Source organism: Coregonus lavaretus (assembly GCF_964263955.1).
Source record: "Coregonus lavaretus genome assembly, contig: HAP1_SCAFFOLD_2476, whole genome shotgun sequence".
Classification (NCBI taxonomy): Eukaryota; Metazoa; Chordata; class Actinopteri; order Salmoniformes; family Salmonidae; genus Coregonus; species Coregonus lavaretus.
In genome coordinates this window covers 62,501-72,362 of record NW_028156731.1, presented here as the reverse complement: position 1 = coordinate 72,362, position 9,862 = coordinate 62,501, and the positions used below count along the sequence as shown (strand labels likewise).

At 44.8% G+C, this 9,862-nt stretch overlaps 1 pseudogene across 1 annotated transcript in view; it reads left to right on the top strand.

Moving 5' to 3' along the window:
• Positions 1–599: 599 nt before the first annotated feature.
• The window catches only part of LOC311126033 (regulator of G-protein signaling 12-like), a 51,069-nt pseudogene continuing 41,806 nt past the window's right edge, over positions 600–9,862 (top strand). The window contains exons 1-4 of the transcript XR_014615175.1: positions 600–2,358; positions 3,815–4,047; positions 6,943–7,140; positions 7,732–7,971. The product of XR_014615175.1 is annotated as a regulator of G-protein signaling 12-like (transcript). The remainder of the gene's footprint in view (positions 2,359–3,814; positions 4,048–6,942; positions 7,141–7,731; positions 7,972–9,862) is intronic.

The window sequence follows — 9,862 nt, the reverse complement described above, 5'->3', positions numbered from 1 at the left end:
GGACCTAGACTTGGCGCTCCGGTACCGCTTGCCGTGCGGTAGCAGAGAGAACAGTCTATGACTAGGGTGGTTGGAGTCTTTGATAATTTTTAGGGCCTTCCTCTGACACCGCCTGGTATAGAGGTCCTGGATGGCAGGAAGCTTTGCCCCAGTGATGTACTGGGCCGTATGCACTAACCTCTGTAGTGCCTTGCGGTCGGAGGCCGAGCAGTTGCCATACCAGGTAGTGATGCAACCAGTCAGGATGCTCTCGATGGTGCAGCTGTATAACTTTTTGAGGATCTGGAACACATCAAATAAGTGTGGAACAGCTTGGGGTACTCAAGGAGAGGTTTGGGAAACACTGCTACCAACCCCAATGGTACTGTGCTGACTCAGATGTGTTCCTTTCAGGCATGTGGCTTGATTGTTGTTATATTGGCTCCTGCCCTCTGTGTGTTGTATTGGCTACCATCAGATATACTCACAATGAGTCCTTGGTGCTGTTTGTCCCTCCTGTCTCTCTGTAGGTGACCCCCTGCCTGACCTGTGACAAGTCACATCATCATCAGAGAGTGGCACCAGCATGGCAGGGCTGGCGTTGGAGTGGAGGGGCTGACGCCAAGCTCTCACACTCCTGACACATTGTTTTGAAAGCCCTCGACACTAGAACGAGACAGGGAGGAAAAGCATTAGAGGGAGAGGGAGACAGGGGAAGGAGATAGAGGGGGAAGAAGGGAGGAGAGGAGAGAGATTAAGCCTCATCAAAAGAAACAGCAGTTCTCTTCACCATGCCTTACCATGCCAATAAAGCTCATTGAATGGAATGGAGTCGACAAAACTAGTATATTCAACCCCTCTCCTCTTCCTGGTTGTTGTTCTAGGCCTACATTACTATATGTTCTCAGTCAACTTATCTGGTAGCATAAGGGTTGGATAAATAACATCAGTCAGCTTATCTGGTAACGTAAGGGTTAGATAAATAACATCAGTCAGCTTATCTGGTAACGTAAGGGTTAGATAAATAACATCAGTCAACTTATCTGGTAACATAAGGGTTAGATAAATAACATCAGTCAGCTTATCTGGTAACGTAAGGGTTAGATAAATAACATCAGTCAACTTATCTGGTAACATAAGGGTTAGATAAATAACATCAGTCAGCTTATCTGGTAGCATAAGGGTTGGATAAATAACATCAGTCAGCTTATCTGGTAACATAAGGGTTGGATAAATAACATCAGTCAGTTTATCTGGTAACAACATAAGGGTTAGATAAATAACATCAGTCAGCTTATCTGGTAACATAAGGGTTGGATAAATAACATCAGTCAGTTTATCTGGTAACAACATAAGGGTTAGATAAATAACATCAGTCAGTTTATCTGGTAACATAAGGGTTGGATAAATAACATCAGTCAGTTTATCTGGTAACAACATAAGGGTTAGATAAATAACATCAGTCAGTTTATCTGGTAACATAAGGGTTGGATAAATAACATCAGTCAGTTTATCTGGTAACAACATAAGGGTTAGATAAATAACATCAGTCAGCTTATCTGGTAACATAAGGGTTGGATAAATAACATCAGTCAGCTTATCTGGTAACATAAGGGTTAGATAAATAACATCAGTCAGCTTATCTGGTAACGTAAGGGTTGGATAAATAACGTACAATAACAGAACAACGAGTCAAAACAATGTTCAGACAGACGGACACCTCGTCCAAGAGACGTCATGGAGGACATGGGGGCAGCGGGGATCGTATCCGGGGGGTGGAGGTGGCCAGGGGGAGGGCAGGGTATGGGTTCACCCTCTCTGGCCAGGGCCCCTGTGTCCTCAGCTGCATTCTAAAAGGAAGTCCGGCGGACTACGTGGGTCTCCGCTCCGGTGACCACATCCTGTCCGTGAACGACATAAACGTCTCCAAGGCGTCGCATGAGGACGTCGTCAAGCTGATTGGCCGATGCACGGGGGTTCTGCACCTGGTCGTCGCCGAGGGAGACCGGGGAGGCCGTCGTCACGGACACGGTGGTACCAACCGCAACCGTCGCCACGGAAACAATTCAGGAAGTCCAGCCGGAGGAGCGGCAGCTGCCGCGGACTCGTGCTCCAGCGACGAGGAGTTGTGTGGTTTCCATAACAATAGCAGCAGAGGCGGCAACAACAACAACAACGTGAAGCCGGGTTCTCGCGGTAACAGCGCCAGTGGTGGTGGTGGAGGAGGAGGAGGGGGTGGTGGTTGGTTCAAGCCCAAGCTGGACTCCAAGACCCTGGGTATTAACAGGGCAGAGAGGGTGGTGGCGGAGATGCAGTCTGGAGGAATATTCAACATGATCTTTGATAACTCTTCACACTCCTCCAGCAGCTCGGAGAAAGGTATCAATCTGCCTGTTTTAATATATCACGTTTTTTTAATATAGTGTTTGACATCACATTTTGGGCTGGTTTCCCAGACACATTTTAACGGAGATGCTTTTTAGTCCAGGACTAACTCTGTGTCTGGTAAACTGGCCCTTTATGTACAGTGCATTCGGAAAGTATTCAGACCACTTGACTCTTTCCACATTTTGTTACGTTACAGCCTTATTCTAAAATGGATTAAATAGTTTGTTCCCCCTCATCAATCTGCACACAATACCCCATAATGACAAAGCATAGGGTCATTGTTCCCAGTCTGAGGTCCTGAGTGCTCTGGAGTAGGTTTTCATCAAGTATCTCTCTGTACTTTGCTCCGTTCATCTTTCCCTCGATCCTGACTAGTCTCACAGTCCCTGCCACTGAAAAACATCCCCACAGCATGATGCTGCCACCACCATGCTTCACCGTAGGGATGGTGCCAGGTTTCTTCCAGACGTGACGCTTGGCATTCAGGCCAAAGAGTTCAATCTTGGTTTCATCAGACCAGAGAATCTTGTTTCTCGTGGTCTGAGAGTCCTTTAGGTGCGTTTTGGCAAATTCAAAGCGGGCTGTCATGTGCCTTTTACTGAGGAGTGGCTTCCGTCTGGCCACTCTACCATAAAGGCCTGATTGGTGGAGTGCTGCAGAGATGGTTGTCCTTCTGGAAGGTTCTCACATATCCACAGAGGAACTCTGGAGCTCTGTCAGAGTGACCATCGGGTTCTTAGTCACCTCCCTGACCAAGGCCCTTCTCCCCCGCTTGCTCAGTTTGTCCGGGCGGCCAGCTCTAGGAAGAGTCTGGGTGATTCCAAACTTCTTCCATTTAAGAATGATGGAGGCCACTGTGTTCTTGGGGACCTTCAATGCTGCAGACATTTTTTGGTACCCTCCCACAGATCTGTGCCTCGACACAATCCTGTCTCGGAGCTCTACGGACATTTCCTTCGACCTCATGGCTTCGTTTTTGCTCTGACATGCACTGTCAACTGTGGGACCTTATATAGACAGGTGTTTGCCTTTCCAAATCATGTCCAATCAATTGAATTTACCATAGGTGGACTCCAATCGAGTTGTAGAAACATCTCAAGGATGATCGATGGAAACAGGATGCACCTGAGCTCAATTTCGAGTCTCATAGCAAAGGGTCTGAATACTTATGTATGTTTTTATCTTTAATACATCTGCCAAAATTTCTAAAAAACAGTTTTCTCTTCGTCATTATGGGGTATTGTCTGTAGATTGAGAGGATTTCTTTTTCATTTAATCCATTTTAGAATAAGGCCGTAACGTAACAAAAATAAGGAAAAAGTCAAGGGGTCTGAATACTTTCTGAATACACTGTATGTATGTTTCTGTACCACCATGTTCAAATAAACTAAACCTAACCCTAAACCTGAACCTAAACCTAAACTTGACCCTAAACCTAATCCTAAAGACAGGGTCATCGCTCCTCCTCCTCCTCCTCCTCCCCGTGCCTCCTCTTCCTCCTCTGCGTCGGCCAAGCCTGCGAGGCCCCTGTCAGAACCAGAGTTCCCCCCGTACCATAACGGCCGGGGCCGGTCCCGCAGCAACCCCAACCTGCTCTCTGAGGAGGAGATGGCCAGGGTTCTAATGACCGATGACTCCGTGTTCCCAGACGGGTTCCATCTGCAGGAGGCAGAGGTCCAGGTGAATGCTGAGGATGTGTCCCAAATGGCACTATTCACTTTTGACCAGAGTCCTACTACCCCTCCTGATTCAAATGCGGAAGACACATTTCAGTTGAATGCATTCAGTTTTACAACTGACTAGGTATCCCCCTTTCCTTTGATACCCACACAGCTACATTATCAGCTAGGTTTGATACCCACACAACTACATTATCAGCTAGGTTTGATACCCACACAACTACATTATCAGCTAGGTTTGATACCCACACAGCTACATTATCAGCTAGGTTTGATACCCACACAACTACATTATCAGCTAGGTTTGATACCCACACAACTACATTATCAGCTAGGTTTGATACACACACAGCTACATTATCAGCTAGGTTTGATACCCACACAACTACATTATCAGCTAGGTTTGATACCCACACAACTACATTATCAGCTAGGTTTGATACCCACACAACTACATTATCAGCTAGGTTTGATACACACACAACTACATTATCAGCTAGGTTTAATACCCACACAGCTACATTATCAGCTAGGTTTGATACCCACACAACTACATTATCAGCTAGGTTTGATACCCACACAACTACATTATCAGCTAGGTTTGATACCCACACAACTACATTATCAGCTAGGTTTGATACCCACACAACTACATTATCAGCTAGGTTTGATACCCACACAACTACATTATCAGCTAGGTTTGATACCCACACAGCTACATTATCAGCTAGGTTTGATACCCACACAACTACATTATCAGCTAGGTTTGATACCCACACAACTACATTATCAGCTAGGTTTGATACCCACACAACTACATTATCAGCTAGGTTTGATACCCACACAGCTACATTATCAGCTAGGTTTGATACACACACAACTACATTGTCAGCTAGGTTTAATACCCACACAACTACATTGTCAGCTAGGTTTGATACCCACACAACTACATTGTCAGCTAGGTTTGATACCCACACAACTACATTATCAGCTAGGTTTGATACCCACACAACTACATTATCAGCTAGGTTTGATACCCACACAACTACATTATCAGCTAGGTTTGATACACACACAACTACATTGTCAGCTAGGTTTAATACCCACACAACTACATTGTCAGCTAGGTTTGATACCCACACAACTACATTGTCAGCTAGGTTTGATACCCACACAACTACATTATCAGCTAGGTTTGATACCCACACAACTACATTATCAGCTAGGTTTGATACCCACACAACTACATTATCAGCTAGGTTTGATACCCACACAACTACATTATCAGCTAGGTTTGATACCCACACAACTACATTATCAGCTAGGTTTGATACACACACAACTACATTGTCAGCTAGGTTTAATACCCACACAACTACATTGTCAGCTAGGTTTGATACCCACACAACTACATTGTCAGCTAGGTTTGATACCCACACAACTACATTATCAGCTAGGTTTGATACCCACACAACTACATTATCAGCTAGGTTTGATACCCACACAACTACATTATCAGCTAGGTTTGATACCCACACAACTACATTGTCAGCTAGGTTTGATACCCACACAACTACATTATCAGCTAGGTTTGATACCCACACAACTACATTATCAGCTAGGTTTGATACCCACACAACTACATTGTCAGCTAGGTTTGATACACACACAACTACATTATCAGCTAGGTTTGATACCCACACAACTACATTATCAGCTAGGTTTGATACCCACACAACTACATTGTCAGCTAGGTTTGATACCCACACAACTACATTGTCAGCTAGGTTTGATACCCACACAACTACATTATCAGCTAGGTTTGATACCCACACAACTACATTATCAGCTAGGTTTGATACCCACACAACTACATTATCAGCTAGGTTTGATACCCACACAACTACATTATCAGCTAGGTTTGATACCCACACAACTACATTGTCAGCTAGGTTTGATACCCACACAACTACATTATCAGCTAGGTTTGATACCCACAATACTACATTATCAGCTAGGTTTGATACCCACACAACTACATTGTCAGCTAGGTTTGATACACACACAACTACATTGTCAGCTAGGTTTGATACCCACACAACTACATTATCAGCTAGGTTTAATACCCACACAACTACATTATCAGCTAGGTTTGATACCCACACAACTACATTGTCAGTTAGGTTTGATACCCACACAACTACATTATCAGCTAGGTTTGATACCCACACAACTACATTATCAGCTAGGTTTGATACACACACAACTACATTGTCAGCTAGGTTTGATACCCACACAACTACATTATCAGCTAGGTTTAATACCCACACAACTACATTATCAGCTAGGTTTGATACCCACACAACTACATTGTCAGTTAGGTTTGATACCCACACAACTACATTATCAGCTAGGTTTGATACCCACACAACTACATTATCAGCTAGGTTTGATACACACACAACTACATTATCAGCTAGGTTTGATACCCACACAACTACATTATCAGCTAGGTTTAATACCCACACAACTACATTATCAGCAAGGTTTGATACACACACAACTACATTATCAGCTAGGTTTGATACCCACACAACTACATTATCAGCTAGGTTTGATACACACACAACTACATTATCAGCTAGGTTTGAAACCCACACAACTACATTATCAGCTAGGTTTGAAACCCACACAACTACATTATCAGCTAGGTTTGATACCCACACAACTACATTATCAGCTAGGTTTAATACCCACACAACTACATTATCAGCTAGGTTTGATACACACACAACTACATTATCAGCTAGGTTTGATACCCACACAACTACATTATCAGCTAGGTTTTACATCAGTGAATGTTGGAGTAATGTTTTTACTGCCTCCCTCTTTCCAGGTGGAGGTGGAAGGGGAGGACTTCTGCCTGGATCCCAGCGAGGGTATCCTGAACGTGGGTATGATGGTGGGGTACCTGGGCTCCATAGAGCTGGCCTCTACAGGGGCTAGTCTGGAGAGCGACAGTCTGCAGGCCATCAGAGGAAGCATGAGACGACTCAGGGCAGAACAGAAGATACACTCCCTGGTCCTCATGAAGGTACGGGTTGCTTTGGATTGGTTGAACCTTTGGGTGGTTGGTTAGTTGGTAGGTTGGTTTATTGATTGAATGGTTGATTGGTGGGTTGGTTTATTGATTGAATGGTTAGTTGGTTAGTTGATTGGTAGGTTGGTTTATTGATTGAATGGTTGGTTGGTTGGTTAGTTGATTGGTGGGTTGGTTTATTGATTGAATGGATGGTTAGTTGATTGGTTTATTGATTGAATGGTTGGTTGGTTGGTTTATTGATTTAATGGTTGGTTGATTGGTTGGTTGATTGAATGGTTGGTTGATTGAATGGTTGGTTGGTTGATTGAATGGTTGGTTGGTTGAATGGTTGGTTGGGTGGTTGGTTGGTTGGGTGGTTGGTTGATTGGTTGGTTGGTTGATTGAAATGTTTAGATGCCATATCTCTAAATGGTACTTTGACCCTGTGCTCTAACCTGTGGGTGGGTCTCGGGGTCGTTGTTACAAAAACCAACAATCTCTGTTTCCTCTGGAAAGAAGGACTATAAAGCCTTCTTCTTGGAATAGAGGACTGTGTGTTTCTAAAATAGAAGGGATTGTAACTCGATATGTTGTTCTTCCCAGGTGATGCACGATTGTGTGCGGCTGTGCAGTGACAGGAGACAGGTCCTTGCTACCTACCCTGCCGAGAAGCTAGCCTTCAGCGCCTGTTGCCCCGACGACCGACGCTTCTTCGGACTGGTCACCATGCAGGCCTCCCATGACGACGACGGTCACTATGGCAATGGTAACCGGGAGGAAGAGGGCGGGCTGAGGACTTCCTGTCACGTGTTCATAGTCGACCCCGAACTCTGTCATCACCAGGTAGGGTTGGACAAAAGGTCAAAGAAAAAATAGCCACAAACCTTTTCAAATCTCTCAAGCTAATAATAACATCCATATTAAACTGCCATATTTTAACATTTACAAACATACAATTTACGAAACTTTAGAAGTTATTTTGAATATTTGTGGGGGTCCTAGAGTCCTGGGCCCGGTTTCCCAAAAGCATCTTAAGGCTAATTTCATCGTTAGAACCTTCGTAAGAGCATCGTTAAATCTCCGAGCTGTTTCCCAAACCCAACGTTGCACTTGAAAACACTCGTAATCTAACGCCTGCCTCAGACCACTCGTGGAACAGCTAAGTGCGTCGTTAAGATGCTTTTTGCCCTCCCACGTTACTTTATACACAGAAAATCTCCACTAAACATAGAATCACATGGTTTATCCGTCTCTCTGTGACCGCCGATAACTTCAGAACAAAAGTTGACAAAAAATACAAAGTTGCCAATGTCTTCGCAATTGACACCAAACAAGCGACATATAAAAATATGCTTCAAATGAAAAACCGAGATGACTGCATTAAAATATAAATACATTAGGCTATAGGCCTATTTCAGGCACATTGAAATACATTTGATGTTCAATCAGTTGAGTTCTATTTTGCTACTTGTAGGCTACTGTCTGTCATTTGTCTCAATATATTGGATGATCTGTAGCCTAACATGTAGGCAATGAAGTGCCAAATCGGTGATTTAGTGCGTTTTTATTGGGTAAGCATTAGACTAAGATACCTAGGGCCTCCCGAGTGGTGCAGCGGTCTGAGGCGCTGCAGCCCAGTGCTTGAGGCGTCTGTCACACCCTGGCTCTGGGGACTCTATATGTTGAGCCAGGGTGTGTAGATTCTATGTGTTCTTGTTCTGTGTTGTATATTCTATGTGTTCTATTTCTATGTTGGCCGGTGTGGTTCTCAATCAGAGGCAACGAGTGTCAGCTGTGGCTGGTTGTCTCTGATTGGGAACCACATTTAAACAGGCTGTTTTCCCACAATAGTTGTGGGATCTTGTTCCGTTTGGTTTGTTCCGTGTTGGTTGTGTTTGACCTAGGACGTCACGTCATCGTTTATTGTTTTGTTCTTGTTATCACTATAGATAATAAAGTATGTTCGCTCATCACGCTGCGCCTTGGTCCTCCTCCTTCGACGATCGTGACAGCGTCACTACAGACCCGGGTTCGATCCCAGGCTGTGTTGCAGCTGGCCGCGACCGGGAGACCCATGAGGCGTACCGGGTTAGGGGAGGGTTTGGCCGGCCGGGATGTCCTTGTCCCATCGCGCTCTAGCGACTCCTTGTGGCGGGTCGGGCGCCTGCAAGCTGACTTCGGTCGCCAGTTGTACGGTGTTTCCTCCGACACGTTGGTGCGGCTGGCTTCCGGGTTAAGCGAGCGGTGCGTGAAGAAGCAGTGACGCCTTGGCAGGGTCCTGTTTCGGAGGACGCCTGGCTCTCGACCTTCACCTCTCCCGAGTCCGTACGGGAGTTGCAGCGATGAGACAAGACTGGAACTACATTTACATTGACATTTTAGTCATTTAGCAGACGCTCTTATCCAGAACGACTTACAGTTAGTGAGTGTATACATTTTACCAATTGGATAACACGAAATTGGGGAGGAAAAAGGGGTCCAAAAAGAAATACGAATAAGACGCCTGAATATTTGCAGCCGTAAGTGGTAATATCTCTCTAGGAGCTGATCCGTCGTCAGTATTGCGAAATAGTTCTAATGTTAAAGGTAAGATTTGAATTGAGAAAGCTGATCTGAGAGAAGTGCTGCCTTTCTTTCGATCGTGTTAGTATCATGCTCCCAACGATGCACTTAGCGACTGTTCTCTCTGCGTGGTGTTTTGGGAAACGCGTGTTACGTCTTTGTCCGTTGTATG